Genomic DNA, 19,289 nt, shown 5'->3' with positions numbered 1-19,289 from the left:
TGGGTGGCCCAGTGGAGGATTGATTCCCTTGTGTACTTTCGGGAGATTATATAGTAGTGAAATTATCAGAAACTCCAGTAATAAAGACAGAAACAGTGGTTCTTCAATGATATTCTACTCCAGGGCACCTTTAAGAATGCTCAACAGTTCTGATTTAAATGTAGAAGTACAGTAGGGTCACCATTAAGTTTGCAATATGTCAAAATATAATTTAACTGCTGCTGAATCTCAGATCTATAAACACCAATATCTTGGAGTACCACTGTCCTCCCCTTGTCTGTGGGGCAAATTATTAAATGAGGGTTCTTAGACAATGACTTAATAGGAGCTCTTACCAATGGTGTTAAATTTGGATGAGACACACAAGGCTGATTCAATATTTTAGAGACCTCATCATCAAGTGTCCGAATGTAGGTCTTAATACTGGTTCAAATTTTGACTGAGGCTGTAATTTGCATAAAGCTGGCGGCAGGCAATCCTTAGTTATAGTACTTAATGACTCCGGTCTATTAATGAATTCTTTTGATTTAAGCTGACAATTTAGAAAATGTTTTTCCACCTGCAAGGAAAAATCATCGAAGGGACTGCTGGGGACAAACGATAATTGCTTGTTTAAAAGTTGCAACTCAGTTTTAGTCAATTCATATGAAGAGTAGTTCAACACTACATTTTCTTCTAAAGTGGCGGTCTGCCATGACTTCTGCCTTTTATACTCTCCACCTCTGTGGGTATATCTCCCCCTTGGGCTGAAGTTTTTGAACAGGTGGTTTTTCCTAAAGGGGCACCCCTGCTACTAGTTGGCTCAGAGTCACTGGCATTACTAGTGAATTCTTGTGAAGAATCAGTATCGACCTTAGTTTTCATATATTGTTGAGAAAAAAAACGATGTTTTTGTACATTTTGTCTGCCACCATTAAGCCACTGATATACATTATGCTGTTCATAGTCGATCTCAACTTTATTAAGTTTTTCTTTCTTAAATCTCAACAAGTCACATGTATATAAGGAAATTTTATTATCCAACTTCCCCATCTAATCTATACCATTTTCAGAGAACAGGACAGGCAGCTGTATAATCTTCTCCTTAATAGTGACCAGTTCTTTTTTACTCTGCTCAATCACAAGGAATATTAAGTTGAATGAACATTTGTTGATAATAGATACCAATTTTTTACAAAACTGAGGGTCATAATGATGTATGGTAGGGCAGATTTTCATTCTAAAGCCTTGTGGAATCATTTTAGCTCGATAGTAGTCACTTAGTGAAATACTGTGGAGTTGAAAATCCACTTCCTTCTTCTTCAAATTAATAAAGTCTCTGAATAGCGTGTCTGCAGGTAATGCTGCTGCCTTCTCAGAGATACATTCTTTTTCCAAGATGGTATCGGCAACTGACTCAGAGTAACTGAAAATGTCCCCAACAGCAAATAATAATGGATTGAATGGTAAACCTTGTTCCTTCTCAGCCATGCTAATATATAATCCAGGTACCACAAAGGGTTAATTTACAACAAATGTAAATTATTTGTGCTGACAACACAATCTCAGATACTGTCAAATAACTGCAAAATGCAGTTATTTGTCCATTATGAAACATAATGTCCATTATGAAACATCCACCGTGTAGCACAATCAAAAAATTAAAAACAGATCTTAAGAAAATTCTCATAGAGCAGCAGAAGTAGTAAAATTACAAATATTCAGCCTTGACTGAATGGTTAACGAGACTTCTCCATAAATAATATTCCAGGGTCTAGCACTCCAGAAAAACAGCAAATATTGCAGGGGTGCCCTCACAGAGGGGTTCAATAAGCAGCTAAAGGTGCGGCACTCCCTTGTAAATAACCACACAAACCACAAAAGTGATAAAGAATGTTTCAGTACTTTATGACTTTATATGAGTCAGGTTTTGTTGAATTTTGTGTCCAGATTTTAGAGTTTGTATTGAATAAAAATGCTTTTATGTTTGACGGCGGGTACTTCCTGCAGCTTATGGGGTGTGCTATGGGCTCAGCGGTGGCACCCATGTATGCAAATTTTTACATGTTTGGCATCGAGCAGGAGCTGTTTTTCTGTCTATACAAATATCCTGTTCTATACTAGGTTTATATATGCCGTTTTTATGATTTGGTAAGGTAGTGAGAGTGTGATGTTACAGTTGCTTGACACATAATAAATCTTCATGCCCTGTTAAATTTACAGTCAGAATGGATCAGCAATGTATTGATTTTCTGGATGTTTTGATTACCAAGAAAGGTTCAGTCTTAACTAAATCGATTTTTACTAAAAAGACTGACCGGAATACTTTGCTTCATATGAATAGCTGCCATCCCTGAAATTTGAAATTGGTTTTACTGTACTCCCAGATGTTGAGGGTGTGGAGAATTAATGATGATACCAATACTGCAATGGTGCAGATTGATGTCCTCATTGATAAGTTTGTATCATGTGGTTCTAGTAGCAAGAGTTTGTGTGCCACCAATGAGAAGGTGATATTAATTGACAGAATGTATTTATTGACTAAACATGAGTGTAATAAGAAGACACTATTGCTGTGGGTTAATGTCTTGTCTCCCAGTTTGATTAGAGCCTCTAAAAATTACTGGCCCATTGTTAAATATGATAAAACCCTGGGTTTGAATGATGCTGACATCATGTCATGTTATTCCAGAGGCAGGAATCTGTGGTATTTTTTTGTCAAGGCTGATAGAATACCCCCCAAAAAACATTTTCTGTCGGTGAAGAAAAATGGATGCTTTAGATGCTCTTGCATTACTTGTCGATATTTATTCCCTGGTGATGTTTTTACTCACCCTCATTATGTTAAAAAATTATTAATTCACCATCATTTGACATGCAATAGTTCTATTGTGGTATACCAGATTATATGCCCCTGTTGGCTCTCTTATGTGGGTAAGACCCAACGTAAATTTAAAGAACGCATGGCAATGCATCATTCAAGTGTTTACACTGTATTGTCATGTGGTGCAAGTGAACAACCAGTGGCTCGTCACTTTGTGGATTCTAATCATAGTCTGGCATGTCTTCGTTACAGCATGATTGACCATATCCCACAATTAAGTAGATGTGGGGACAGAAATTGTTTATTGTTACAGTGTGAGTCGAGGTGGATTCATCATCTGGATGTGGTTGCACCACATGGACTGATTGGGTCACTAAGTCTATCATGCTTCTAACATGCTATTATTCTAATATGCCACTATTCTGATATTTCTAATATTCTAGTAGCCTCACATGTGCTTCTAATATATATTTCCTCTACCACATAATTATTGTGCACATTATATTTGGCTGTTCTTTTGATACTATTTTGTTGCTACAATGTTATTTGTGACATTATGAATCTTTTTGCATTTTTGCTAATGTGTTCATGTAGAACTTATATTTTTTGTTAGGTTCTAGATGTAGAGTATTATATAGATGTATGTGGGCTTACAGGGCATTACTGTATTGTATATTTGACATTGTATATTTGGCATCATGAATTTGGCAATGTTATTTCTTTGCATGTTTGTTATTTGTGTATGTTTACCTGTTACCATGGTGAGGTGTTGCGATCAATGAATGATGACGTGCCTGTTGATGATGTCATCAGGATGCATTGCCGGCCAACCTCATGTTTCCTGTCTGGTGTGCTTGTTGTGCATTTTGTTGTATTGAAGGTAGGATTTGGAGCCGTGTGTGTATGAATGAAGATAGTACTTAAAGTACTGAAACATTCTTTGTCATTTTCATGGTTTGTTTGTTTTTTTACACGGAAGTGCCACACTTTTAGCTGCATATATATATATATATATATATATATATATATAAAGAAATAATGCCCTTATTTTGCACTATGATGTAATGAACTTGCTGCACCTCCAGTGGAACCCCTGTTAGCGGGAACCCAACACAATAGACATGCAGACAATACTTAGAGGGCACAATAATAGTTGAAATTTGTAGCCTAAAATAAGCAAAAGTCCAATAATGTCTTTTTGGATAGGATTCTTCTTCTTTCAAGGAAACTTCAGTACAGTTGATAATAAATTGCACGTGTTCCAAAAATAGGAATTTTCTACAAAAGACCCACTCACCAGAAAAAAACACCCAAATAATGAGACCTACTATTAGATGTAATAAATAATCAATTTATTAAAACACTTAAATGTCAAATTGACATACAGCACTAATACATAAAATTGCTTCCACAGTGAAATTCCATTGGTGTAACAATTGTCCTGCTGTTTATCCCTTATAAGGTGAATTTCAAACAGGTTTCTTCCTTCTGACCAATGGATTTCTAAGACATACAACCCAATGCGTTTTGTCCACTAGGACTTCATCAGGGGTATAAACATCCAATTTTTATGACATCCCATAGGAAGATGTTGAACTGTTATCCCTAAAGAGGGCAGAAATCTACATGTGGTCCAATAAACCGCTGGCAAATAATTGTCACAAAGGGGACTTATTCTGCTATAGACAAGTCTCGAGCTGTGATGCACACTGATCCCAGGCTATCACTGTAATCAAAGATTATATATGTCTTAGAAATCCATTAGTCAGAAGGGAGAAACCTGTTTGAAATTCACCCTATATCTGATGAGTGGGTCTTTTGCAGAAAATTCCTATTTTTGGAGCACGTGGAATTTATTATCAACCCTACTGAAGTTTCCTTGAAAGAAGAAGAATCCTATCCAAAAAGACATTATTGGACTTTTGCTTATTTTAGGCTACAAATTTCAACTATTATTGTGCCCTCTAAGTATTGTCTGTAAATATATATATATATATATATATACACATATATATATTCTAAAAACCATTTGGTATTGAACTCCGCATTGAGGCCCTGATTCAGAGCCGGACGCTCTGAAAGAGCGCTCGCTCTGAATCAGGGCCGTCCTTCCTACTTTTTGGAGCAGCCACCTGGCCGCTTGCAATGCTGTGGGTTATCACCCACAGCTATAGCGAGTGGCCAAAATGATGGTTGCGATGGTCAAGACCATCATGACCACCGGGCTTGCGACGAGACCCTTGCAGTAGGATCTCGCTGCCGCAAGCCCTGGAGTGCTTTTGGCTCTATCTGAGCCAAATGCACTCCCACTGACATCACTAGTGATGTCAGTGGGGCTGGCCCCAGACAGTAGGCGTTCCCATGGGAATGCCTCCGTCTGGGCAGACACACCTCCAGCACACCCACCAAAGGGATCATGCTGTCAATCGCCATCGTCAGCATGCCGCCTTTGGTGCGAGACCCATAACGACAGCTTGGCCGTCATTATTCGGGTCTTGTGCATGCGCACTACGGAGCCGCCTCCATCGTGCACTTGGGCAACATCGACCTGCTTGCAAGTGCTCAGTGCTCGCAAGCGGGTCTGAATCAAGCCCTTAATCTGCCAGTCATCACAATTTTTAAATGATATATTTTTTACATTTTTAATTGAGCTAATGAATTTTCTTCATTCTACATTGTCCAGTTGGGTTTGCCAATGCAGTGGCTATGATAAAATGGACATGACATATTACTGCTGTCATCTGTATTTCCCACAGACCACTAGTCAATCAGAAGCCGCTTTACATGTAGCGGCTGGCCATTGGCTGGGACCTAAATGTAACCAGCCAATGACCAGCAGTTATATGTAAATCAGCCACTGATTGGCTAGTGGTCCATGGTAATACAGATGACAGTGGTCATCTGTCATTTTGCGTAGTGTAAGTATATGTGATAACATATAGTTACACCTGTCCGGCATGGATCGGGTTAGTCTTTTTTTATTTTGCCAAGTATGGGGATGTTACGGAGAGCAGCACGAGGATGGAAATGAGTATAGGATGGTATCTCCATTGGATTCTACTATAGAAGGGGACAGAATAGCTGGCAGCAGGTAAGTATGTATGAATGAGTTATGTGGGTATGTAATAAAGTTTTACTATACATGCTGTGTGTGTCTTGTGGTCATTTAACTATTTTTTTTACAGTGGGGGTACTGGTGCCCGGCTGCCTGCTGGAACTTGTAGTTCCAAAAGTGCCAAAGGGCAGACATGCTGGCACCTGAAGTTCCACTGTAAAATACAATAGTTACAGACTATTTCCCCATACTATAACCCCTTACTCACAGCCCAGGGTGCGAGTAGAGCTTAGGCTTCAGACTAAGCCTAAGGTGTCAGGAGAGGGGGTCCCTTTCTTTGGGGGGGGTCCCACCTCCCCTGAGATCCCTGGCTTGGGCTGACAGGCTTGGAGTGTGAATGCTTTGGCTGGGGCGACCCGGTGATAGAGTCCCCTGGCTGTGGCATTACGCCCCAGTTGGTTTGGGTCCAGTGCTGGTTTTAAATATAGTACGACCCCTACTCAATTTTTCCCCCTATACTTAAAACCAGGACTAACCATGCAACCAAAAGGCTGGTTACCAAATCACAGGGGAAGTCTATCATGTAATTTTAGGAACCATGACTGGCTGAGCAGCCCGGTGCTGGTTATGTGTTTTGGGAGTGGACCCTACGTAATTTTATTTAAACATTTAACCGTTTTTTACAGGTACAACACAAGCAGCATTCACTTATATTACTGATATGTGCAGGCTGCTTGTTCAGGAGAATTTGTCAGAGAGAAAACACTGCAATCTCAGGTGAGTAATCTCATCTAAACTTGCTATTGGGGGAGATATCTTGATCTGCTTCACCATCGGAAAACACACTCTTGGCTAAACTCACTTCTTAGTAAATTTGTGAGTTTTCGGAGCCTCAAATCATCTGAGTTTCGGCAATGCTAATCGAGTTTAAAAGGAACAAACTCGATCAGACTCGAATCTTAGTAAATTTACCCCATCATCCAATTGAACAAAGGGTTTTACAGCTGGGTGACCACTAAATTTAAAGAAACCTTTATGTGCACACAAGGGAGAATACTGATGTAAGTGTTACTCTGATTTCTTTGGATAAAGGAGAAAGGATTTAATATCATACACCAGTCATCTTTTCATCAATACTTCTTCCCTATGGGAAGAAGTCCCGGGTTACAAAGAGGATTCCTTTTGGCATCCTCCAGCCATATCCAACTCCTTCCAAACAATGCCATGGCTTTGTGTGCCCACATTAAGCCCGGTTTTTCATGAAGGTGCACTAGTACTGTGGATTTAGACTCTTCAGTGCTGAAAGGAGCAGTGAAGGGGATCATGTAGACAGCTGATTTTTTGGTCAGCTGCTCTGCAATGTTGAATTGTTCCAGTGATTTTTATCAACTGCTTCTATAACGCAACAGCTGTATATTTAATTATAGGTGGCAAGCGGGATGGTTAACCTGGAATGCTATTCAACTAAAAATAAAGTTAAAAAATCACATTACTACCCATAACAGCACCTAACTATCTCTTCCATAAAACTTGAAGATAAGTTGGGATCCTAAAAAAATATAGAAACTTGTTAGAATGATACCCAAGCAAACTGTGGAACCTCTAGTAATAAGAAGGCAGTGGTGTATCTAAAATGGGTGCAGTGTGTGTGGGGCACATGGGCCCCTGGGTCCAGGTGGGCCCCACACCACACCGCACACACTGCACCCATATTATTTAAGACTTACCTGTCTGTGGTCCCACGTCGGATATCTGCGCTGCTCAGAACACCGGAAAATGGCCGCCGCTGCCTTTTTTCCGGTGTTCTTTTATTAAGTATTAATTAAAAAAAAAAAATTTCAAGGAAATGCTTTAACTATCTCAGAGCATGAGACTGTGGGCCTGATCCAGAGCCAGATGCTCTGACCAGAGCACTCGCCCTGAATCAGGGTCCTCCTACCTAAAATTGGAGCGGCCTCCTGGCTGCTCGCATAGCTGTGGGTGACCACCCACAGCTTATGCGAGCGGCTAAAAAGATGGTTGTGATGGTCTAGACCATCGCGACCATCGGGCTTGTGACGAGACCCTGCGGTAGGGTCTCGCTGCTGCAAGCCCTGGAGTGCTTTTGGCTCTACCAGAGCCAGAGCCCATGGGAACGCCTCCGTCTGGGCAGCAACGTGGGACGCCTCCGTCTGGTGCAAGTCCCATAGCTATAGCTTGGCTGTCGCTATGCGGGTCTTGCGTAGTGCAAATTCGCACTAGGGCACATTCGACCCGCTTGCGAGCGCTCGGCGCTCGTGAGCGGGTCTGAATCAGGCCCTGTGTCTGTATTCTTGCATCATAGGTTTATTTTGTACCTCTGCCAGGGTCCTAATAAAAGATGGTTATGTGACATACTTTTTAGTAGATACGCTGTATGTACTTAGTGTTTTAAAAAGACGGGTAATATTCTAAAAAAAAATGAGTCACAAACAGTTTACAATATTTGATGAATAATCTGCAATTTTTTTTGTTCTTACAGATGACTCAGACCTTATCTAACAGTGATCTGTGGTTATATTCAAAGTTATTTTAAACTTCAACAAGAGATACTAACGAACAATTATGTTTCTTTTGCAGAAGCAAGTTAGAAGTTTAATGGGACAAAATCCAACTGTATACTGATAATTTTAAATATACAGGACTTTGTATTCCAGCAGGTTGAAGACATTTATATCGTTAATGGGTGGCATTAATTGTTAAGTTGAATTGCATCTATTTGTTTTACATACTGTTGTTCAGATATTTAATAATGCTCAACTTAAACATATTCCTACAGCCAGATTTTCTCGATGGGGGATATTATTTTAGACTCATATCAATCTTACATATGTCATATTTTCAATTGTGCTACATTGATCTTCTTTATCCTCAACAGGGGGGAATATGGTTGATTATGGTTAATGGTGAGGAAAAAGGAAGACAATGAATATGTCTGCAATAATGAAATATAAAAATATTTTTCAGTAGTGGAAAGTTTCATTAGATAATCCTGACGTAGTTCTCTTTACTGATCATAACTGTTACAGAGAGATACATAATGTTTTTTGGATACAGGGTATGCATTACAGTAACTACCACATTCAACGTAGTTAGCTGAATATAATCTACAGTATTGATTGTAGCAATTGGAAGCATAGGGGTAACCGCATAGCTTCTGGGAACTACAATTATACATGTACAAACAGTTAAAGAACTGAAAGAAGCAATATGTTTACTAAAAATAAGTTGCAGTAATTAAGTGTCGGGCACATATGAAAGAGATTGATATTATTCTCATGGGTAACATATTATCTTACAGGGTAGTATGAGAGGTAATTTTAAGTACATATGATGAATCAGTTATAGAAACTCAGTTGATGTTGTTTAAGGATATCACATTTGATCAATTAAGACAATATCAGGAAAATACTTCTCACAATGAGGTCAATGTCTGGAAATTAGAGCATTGTTACAAGAGAAGATGATAATGGATATTTGAGTGGAATTTAAATTATTACAACCTTATAGAGGTTGTTCATGGGGTAGTACATTTAAAAGCAGACAATATGAATCACATTGTACAATCTTACTGGTATGCTCGAGCCAGAGATAAAGTGAAAATTTGAATGTTTATGTAATTTGGTTGATAAATAATGTAGAGAAAATGGTACCTACTAAAACATTTTCAAAGTACTATTGATAATTGATTTTATTCAGTTACCAATGAAGAAAAATGAAGGATTGAAGTATGTCGATTAAAAAAGGATTGAAGCATGTTCTTGTTAAGGTTTCAGGATGTTGTAAAATATAGTGTTAGCATGTTTTTGGAGTTTACTGAATTTATAGCTCCATAATGCTAAGAGAAGAGATTTTGGAGGAATTTGATTGTAAAGTATAGTTTGCTTACTGTAAGTGTTATTGAAAGTTACAGGGGAAGTTTTTCAAATAAGTGAAATGATGGGAATAGAATCAAAGTTACACACAATGGTGTTATAAAAATAAATTATTTAAACTTACAAACAAGACAGGAATGGCATTGTTTGAAGGCCTATATTTGGTGCTTCATAGTAATAGAATCACACCTGAGCCTTATCTCAATCTCTCCTTATTAATTGTTTTTTTGAACTACAATCAAGATGTGTTACTAAACCAAAGACTGATTTCAGATTACAACATGATTTGACTGTTCAATATTTTATACAATTGTCTAAGCAGCTACAACAAGAAGATTTTTGGGGAAGCTCAACAGGATATTCAACCAACATCAGCAGATGAAATACAGTCTGGAGACTATGGTATGAGTAGAAGTTATGTTACATTCTAGTTCCCTTACAGATCAATTCTGATGGTCCTTGGCATGGCAGAGTAATGCTGACAACAGATACAGTTATAAAGGTTGCTGAGAAGGACACCTGGATCCATGGCTCACATTAAAAAAGGTCGGAGAGAGATCGAGCTTAAAGGGGACTTATTCTCAGACTCAAGTGCTGATATAAAGACTGTGATATAAGACTAAGTTGCGTTTATGAGAACTCTTCAATCAAGATGGATATTATTGTCTACAATAGACTATGCTGATGACAAAGAAAACTTTAAAATTTTTCTTAGCTGCGTGATGGAAACATTCGTGTTTATTGGATCATTGAGACTTATTTTTTTTGGAGAGAGGGCGAGCGAGGGTTCATGGTCTGGTATGACTACACATCCAGTAGTGTGGATGATGGGGTTATTCTAATAAGTCATTTCCTTCCTCTTTTCTAAGCAGGTTAAATGATCGGTATCAGAAATCTGATTTATCATCTATTGAAAAGTGCATTTGCATTTACTGTACTAAACCAGAAGAAAGGTGTATACTGTGGTGTATGGATATTATTCAAAAGATTATCCAATTCTACAAAAATATTCATTGATAGGTAAAGTATTAAATGCTACTAATTGTTGAATTTGTGCCAGAACCAATCTTGAGTTGAAATATACTGAAAATACTAAGATAACTAACATAAAACCATGTGAGAATTGTGTAATTAAAAAGTTGAAAAAAAAGGAAAAAGGGTTACTGATAACTATAACTTGACAAAACCACTAGTAATTGTGTTATTCTCATATGTAAGTGAACACATTCCATTTTGTTTTAATAAGAAAGTTTATGAAATCAAATGAAACAGACTATACCTCAGATTTGAATGACTGTAGGAATGTTTACTAGTCCAACACAAGTAGAAAATGTTGAATCAGAATATTGTAATAAAATCTTTGTACAAACCTTAAGTCCTTGCTATAATGAACAATGAAAGGAAGATTTTAAAATAACTAAATGCTTATTATGTACAATGTATTTCTACAATGAGGCATTTGATGATACACTGCTAGGGATTAGTTTCAATAGTGAGTGTTCCAAATACTTATATAGATGAAATAGTTCAGACATATTAGGAATGTTAGTTACTACCATGATATTTGGGTTTGATGTTATTTTCTTGTTACCAGATGATCTTTATTACCTATGAGGAAAGTATGCTTACAAATTATTGCCAATTAATTTTTAGGCAAACTGATACTACAATTTTATGTTATAACTCATAATAATTTGTGATAAGTTATTTTGCAGGATGCCAGACGTTTTACAAGAGATATTGATCCATTGAATAAAAATAAATTTCCCTGATTGATACTTCAGTGAGACATCATGTTGGAAACACCTTTGCTAACATCCTTAAATATGATAATTGGGGATATTTGGATAATCAACATGAAATTATTGAACTGGACAAATTTATTGACAATGATACTGGACTTTATATGATAAGACATTCATATATGTTGGACATTTATTAAAAATATTCCAGAATGAACTGTTACTACAACACCGACCATAATTGATTGCTTAATTGTACAGACTGGAGGATATTGTCAAACTTTTTATACAAATCTTGGAATTCAATGTTGAAGTAATTTGACCAATGATACTACAGATGAAGAAGCCATTATTATCAATTACATAAATGAGGCTTAGACTATAAAGGAAGAATTTCTATTAATACATTATGATAAAGACTCTAAAGTGATTTATGATGATCATAATTAGATACTAGGTTTCAATTTTCAGGTTCAGAAATGTTTTTTTAACATATTTTATGTACAGACAAAGTTTATTCTTGAAATCTTATTATTTTGTAGTTGGCCTATGCTGTATTCAGATCGCTTCTTTAAAAAATGAATGAAAACATACAAGAAATGGAGATGAGATATAGCACATGTAATTAATGTGCTTATCTAAGGGTGGAGCTGTCAAAGACTAATTTACATAATTCCATATTTACATATGCTTTATGCTGTTTAATGAAGCAGTTCATGAGATTCAATAGAGCATTTGCACGTCCATTTTGTTTCTCTGTCCAAACTCACATTTAAATGGAAATTAGTGTGTCTTTAAGGCCACTCCCAAGGAAAACTGTTTATCTAACACAGTGAACAAGAGCTTGCTCATATATGTATACTTGTGGTGAAGAAAATACAGAGATACCCCAAGCAATGAGTATCTCATAAAAGAATTCAGTTTCGATTCTGATTGCCAAGGAGGAACTAGCAAGAACAAGCTTTGTCTATCTGATAATGTTAGTGGGTGTACAGGGGGCGTATATTGTAATAAGGTATAAGTACTGTGTGACAATGTCAATGGGTGTTGGTTTGCTGCATCAACCCTGAGTGACATATTCTCCCAGTTAAGGGCTTGATCTATTTATTTAATTAATTAATAAAATAACAAAAGTGTCAGACTCAGATCTTGCTATAGATGTGTCCACATACACCTTTCCTTGGATTGTGCCAAAGGTCCCAATTTGGCACTCCATCTAAAATACAAATAAGCTGCACCATATCTTGTGCTCAATATGGGACTAAATGTGAATATTTGTCACACTGATTATGCCATAAAACCACAAGGTATGCATATGCTGTACATCACTAGTGAATTTGTGTGGTATAGCTGTGTGACACTAATCTGAGAAAAAAGGCAAGAAACTAGGGACCAATATCACTTAACCCCACCATGCATCCTGCCATGCATCATTGTGCATATGTACACTGCCATAATTGCAAGAAAAGTGCAAATAATAAGGGGGAGATTTACAAAAGTGTTTAGAGAGATATACTATCAACCAATCAGATTATATCTGTCATTTTACAGGATGTGTTTGAAAAATGACAGGAGCTAATTGGTTGACACTTTATCTCCAAGCTTTGATAAATCTCCCTCTAAGTCCCCAGTACACTACAAGTCTTCTGGAATGTGGCAGTTCTGTGAATAAGATGCAATTTGGTGCAGAAAAATGCAAAAATACATATCTTGCTATCTTCGGTGCGTTATTTAAGTTGTTCCAAGCATCTTGTGCAATATAGCACAAATATTCTAGCTGTATAAGGACACATGTTTACTGCATTAGTTTTATTAGTAAGCAGCTTTTAAAGAGTTTTCCTTTTAAAATGCAGAAACAAGGATCAGGCACTGGGCTTGATTCAGACCCGCATGCTTTGCTAGTGATGGGTGCTCTGTCGCTCGGGGTCTCGCACCAAAAGGGGGTAGCTGTCGATTTCGATCAACAGCTCGCACTGTTTAGGAGGCGGGCAGGGGGGGTGGCTGGCCAAACGGAGGCGTTCCCAATGGAACGCCTGCCCTTTGGGGGTGGCCCCACTGTCATCACGATTGATGTCAGTGGTGAGCTTCCAGCTCTATTAACAGCCAGAAGCTCACTGGGGCTTGCGGGAATGAGACCTAACCACAAAGGTCTTGTCGCAAGCCTCGTTGGTCAATACCATCGCCACCATCACCTGGCCGCTCACAATAGCTGTGGGTGGTCACCCACAGCTATGCGAGCGGCCCGGGGGCTGCACCAAAAAAAAAATGCCCTGATTCAGAGCGAATGCTCTTTTAGAGCGTCCGGCTCTGAATCAGGCCCACTGTGCAATAGGTTACTTTGTTGTTCAAAAGTACATATATAAAATTTCCATACTATTTCTTGCTTATTGAACTTACATTATCTTACTTGAAGTGTTTCTGAAAATAACGTGTCTATTTAAAGGGTGACTACAAGTAATTACTTTAAGATAAGCAGTTCAGAATGGAAATAGTTGAAACCAGTGGCGGCTCGTACCCTTTCAGATGTGGGTATCTGTCACTGCCAAAAACGAGAGGGTACATACTTTAAAAATAAACACTCAATGGCTCCTCCTGGTCGGGTCCTGGCACAATCACCTGCACAATCATCCTGACAGCAGAGGGAAACCTCGCATTTGCACTAGCGGCAGGGAGCCCTGCATATCACCGGCTTTTTAAAGGCCTGCATCATCTGCAGCCCCTAGAAGCTGTGTAGGGCTGGTGGAAAGGCAGAGAATCAGCTTTCTTCACTCTCTGCTAATAGCAACTCTTACCGGTAGACCCCCTGAGACTGCATGTTGTTTATGTGACTGGCAGATAGCGCTTCCAATGGGAAGTCACTGCCATTCACAGTTTAGCCAGTGCAGTCCTGGATTGCACTGACTACACTGAGATGGCAGATTTTACTGTGGGGGCTGCAACCCTGCTACCTCAAGGCAAAATCTGCCACTGGTTGAAACATCATGACCAAAATTGAATAGTCTATAGTGTACACTGACCATACTCATGTATAAAATGTGTGTGCTAGCTTGAGTGAAATGTGGCAGAGCAAAGATCATATATCTGAGAGTCAGTTTAGGGACTGGCCAGATGGGAAGACCGTGAAGCAGTTGGCCAGCTTTGCAAATTATTGCAATATATTGGAACTAACATTCCCTGTATTCAAAGGCATTACAGCTTGAAAAGAAAGTGAGTGCCGAATATGTATGATTGATTTATATATACTGTATATATATTTATATTTAGTATATATATATATATATTATTATATATATATATAAATATATATATATATATATATTGTCTCATATTCATTATGGCACCACAGATACAAAAATAGTTGGAGCAAACAGAATTAAACAGCATTCTTAGAATATTAGTATATATGTTTACAGTAACAGTAGGTTTCCGTGAGAAACAAATGCAACGGTCATCATTTTAATATCAATGTGATGCTTAATAATCCGAAATGTAAAAATATATACAAGTATCACATCATGCAGCAGCAAGATATGTCTATACATATGAATTTGTTAGTAACCTGCCCCCAGCAGTACAAAGCTGATGACAACACATTGAGGATACCGCAAAGCAGAGAGACAGCACTGGTCTTTGCCAGATATGAAACACATGATAAATACCAGTGACATATTAGTAAGTTTCACTGTGAGATGCAGTGATACTGAACACAATTATACTAAATGGCTAAAGGTATTGTTGTTGAATGAAGCCATCAGTGACTAAAGCTGCGTATCCACTAGACGATATTTTGAATGACTGAATGATAACAATATCATTATCATTCAGTCATTCTCTAAATCATCCTGTGGATATGCCATCAATGACCAGCATTGTGCTCTTCCACTGGTCGTTCATGACATCAAACATCACCCGAACATGCTGCCCAACCTGACGATATCAGTAGGATGTGCAGGTTCGGGGATGAGGGAGGGTGCCGACACTGAATGATATCATTAATGACATTGAGCACACCACTGCCGGGGACACACTAAATGATATCACCCTTGGAGCGAATCGTTTAGTGGATACATGGCATTAGAGTGCACTGACAGATTGAGGGAGAAATGTATCATGCCTTGAGGGTGATAAAGTGGAGAATTACCCAAATCAACCCTGTAGCTGTTAATTATCTAGCGCATTATTTAAAATGACAATTAAATCTGATTGGTTGCTTTAGGCAACCACTCTCCACATTTTTAAACATTTTCCCCTGGCTATTGGAATTAACAGAGCAGGAGCAATTGTAACTGCCTGTCACCTGGCTAAAGCATAAACAAAAGAAGTCTGTAAAGGTTGGACTATTTGTTAGACACATATAAAGTTTTGACAAAGGCATATTATTTGCCTTCGGCAGTGTCAGACTGGGGCATAAAGGATCCACTGGGGGAATGCAGTGATAGGGACCGATACCTAGGGGTGTGTCCAGAAGGGGTGTGGAAAGCCTAAACAGAGGCTTGGCTAACCATTAGAATGTGCATGGTTGGGGATCCTTTATTTTGTAAATATACAGTATAAATATAGTAAATACTGCTAGTGCTTTCATGATAATGTACCAGATACCAGAAGGTTTTGGTCGCATTATTCACAAAGTCATGTAATGGATAGCCAGCAAGGACCAGCGATGCACGTGCATGCTGGGTCCTTGCTGACCCCGACTATCTATTGAATATGCCCATCAACCTGGCAACGAGCATCAGGTTCAGCATGTTCAGAGATAGGGGTTGGTCTCCTGCACTTAATGATGTTCAGTGAATGCCACTCAGTGTGGGCACTGCACCTAGGCGACCTGAATGACTGAACGCTAGTCATACAGCAGTTGTTCAAGTCGCCTAGTGGATAGGTCCTAAAACTCAGAAAAAAAGACCACAGACAGATGGGAGACAGTCTTCAGTGAAAGTAAGAACCAACAGAATAATAGACTATTTGGATAAGCTAGACCAGGAAAGAGAGAAAGTGACATCCAGGTATAAACCAACATGAGAGAAGACATTGTGTAGAATATATACAGTACCTATAGGAGAACCAGGAGTGAATAAACCTAAGAAAAGTATGTGTGCTATCAATACACATTACTATTGAAGAGTTTATATCATTTCCAGGTTATATGATATTTAGGTTTGCCCATAGACCTCAGCAGCCATCTCATCCCATCTTCAAAATAAATAAATAAATAAATAAATAAATAAATGTATTCTACTAGAAATAAAAACAAACATTTGTTACCATCCTGCAAGTGGAATATATTATAAAAAATATATAAGAAAGGAAATAAAACACACTGAATTTTAAATTAGCCAATATGACTTTAACAAATAACACACAACAGGAAGTAAGATGCTCCTACTATTTTGGATGCCAAGACCCAGATCCCTGTGGCCGTATATCCAAGATTACAGTATTTAAATTGACAGTTACACAGTACCACTCAGTTTCTGTATCATTGATTGAATCCAAGCAAGTACTTATATTGTCATGTATACATCTCACACTGCCTATCCTGCTTGCTTTTTATTTAAAGGGAAATTTTATTTTAAAACTTACTGTATCTATATATAGAAGACTGCACAGTCCCACTTATGCTCTGCATGCTGGAAGTATGTACTAATTTATCTTATATTCTAATTGTACTGTCTGTACAAAACACTGAACCCAGACCATTTATTTTGCCTTTTAAGTCCTATAATCAGTCTTTTATGTCCAAGCCACCCACAGTCCCTACATACATGCTTGTAATGGGTCCCTCTCATAGGCCAAATGTAGTGAAGACATTTTATTAAATACATCATCTAATGCAATGTTTTGATAATACCCATTGGATGGCTAAGACATCCAATCATGATTATGATAACACTGCACTAACTGCTGTATTCAGCCCTCAAGAATCGGAAAGAAGATTAACTCTTAAAATATAGAACATGACAGAAAGATAAACCAATGAATATATCCTGTAATATACTGTAGTGATCGCAATGAAAAATATATTGTTAGAGTAAATGTAGACTTACCAGACCATTGATAGGTTTCAGAGTCCTATCAACTGGCCTTAATATTTCCTAGAACATACAGTATGCAAAAGGTAAAACATGCAGTATAAAGCAAAATTACTTATAAAGTCTAAGCACCAAATGTAATACGGTGTGGGATACTGGAACTGTAGAGATTTGGACAAGTTAGCATCAAATGTAAAGTGGAGATAACCAGGTTATGTGTGTGCATACAGTATTTGTCCTATCTGAAGTAAACGTTTGTATTTATCTGGCAGGAAGGTAGTTGCAGATATAATAACTTATACTTAATGTGAGAAAACTTATCACCCTAATGCAATATTAATAAAAATGCATTTAATGATGAAGCAGTAGTACAACAGCAAATAAACAGTTTTGTTTGCATCTTCTGTGTAGAATATGAAATCCTTGTATGAGCTGGGAATGCTGTTTTTTCCTGCACACTTGGTTAAAGAGCTTACAGTACTTTATTAACACAGGGAAAGCTACTATACCTTAGGTTTCTTAAACATGGATTTTATTTTAATGCACACAATCTCAAAGCATATGAAAAGTGTTATGACACTAATAGCCCACCATTATATGTAAGAGAAACTCATTCATTATCCCTTGTTGTCCCTAATGGTGCGTACACACGGTATGACTTTTATGAGCATTTTGAACAACAACGATATATATGGTCGTTCATGCATGCAGGCCAACTTGGACGATTTTGTAAAGATTTGCCTGTAAAAAGACAGCTTCACTGAAATATCTATCATAGATATCTATCAGTGTGTACAACCAAAATCATTTGACCTGCACTACAGAAAGTTGGAGGGAAATCTATGATATCTATGGTTGTTCAAGTTACTCCGTGTGTATGCAGCATTACTGCCAAGTCGAATAAGTAATTAATAGGAGGCTTTAGGGGCATAATGATGAATATACTGTATACAACCCCACAGTCTGATTGTAATATACTGCTGTTCTCTACTTTGTGTGAATTTAGATTTTGGCTGCTTCATTAAAAACCATTAAGCACAATTGAGGTTTATGGCAACACTCATTCAGCAGTTGTTAGCAGGCAGGTATCAGTGACCCCCTGATGTGTGTATGACACTAAATACAGGGGAGCTTTGAGCTGCATTCTTTACTTCTTTGTAGTGTTACTGTTCTTCATACATGATGTGAACACGCTTTACTTCACAATTCAAGGTTTTGTCTTTCACAATTAATTTGTGATGCTTTTAAACAACTATTACAAGCCTTAAATTGTCTTTATTATGAGTCACAATCATATTATGATTTCAGTGATACAGTTCTTATAACATTATCAATAGTGTGATATTTTGCAGCAATAGCTTTAATTTCTGGTATTTAACATTGTCTAAATGTGTTATTGCAATATCAAAAGTATCAAAATAAAATAGATCATTTATGAAACTGTAAAAGTGCAGATCTGCCATACATACATGTTACACAAATGCTCTTATTTGTCCTGCGTGTACATACATATATTTTGGTTTTGCTTTTGACAAGTATCTCTGCTTAGATGCTTTGCACTATTATTTGTAGGATTGAAACCTAGATGTGAATGCATGTACCTGAAAAAGTAATATACTATAATCCCTTTAAAGTAATTTCAACTATCGCTTTTAGACCATAGATGAATTAATTATTGTTATTTTAGAAATACTGTAGCTTGATCAATAACAACCATGCAGCATGTCAGCCCGACCATTCAATATTGTACCACAGTACAACAAATGC

The sequence above is a fragment of the Taudactylus pleione genome, unplaced genomic scaffold (assembly GCF_031769625.1).
Source record: "Taudactylus pleione unplaced genomic scaffold, aTauple2 ptg000151l, whole genome shotgun sequence".
Taxonomy (NCBI): Eukaryota; Metazoa; Chordata; class Amphibia; order Anura; family Myobatrachidae; genus Taudactylus; species Taudactylus pleione.
This window is presented reverse-complemented; position numbering follows the sequence as displayed.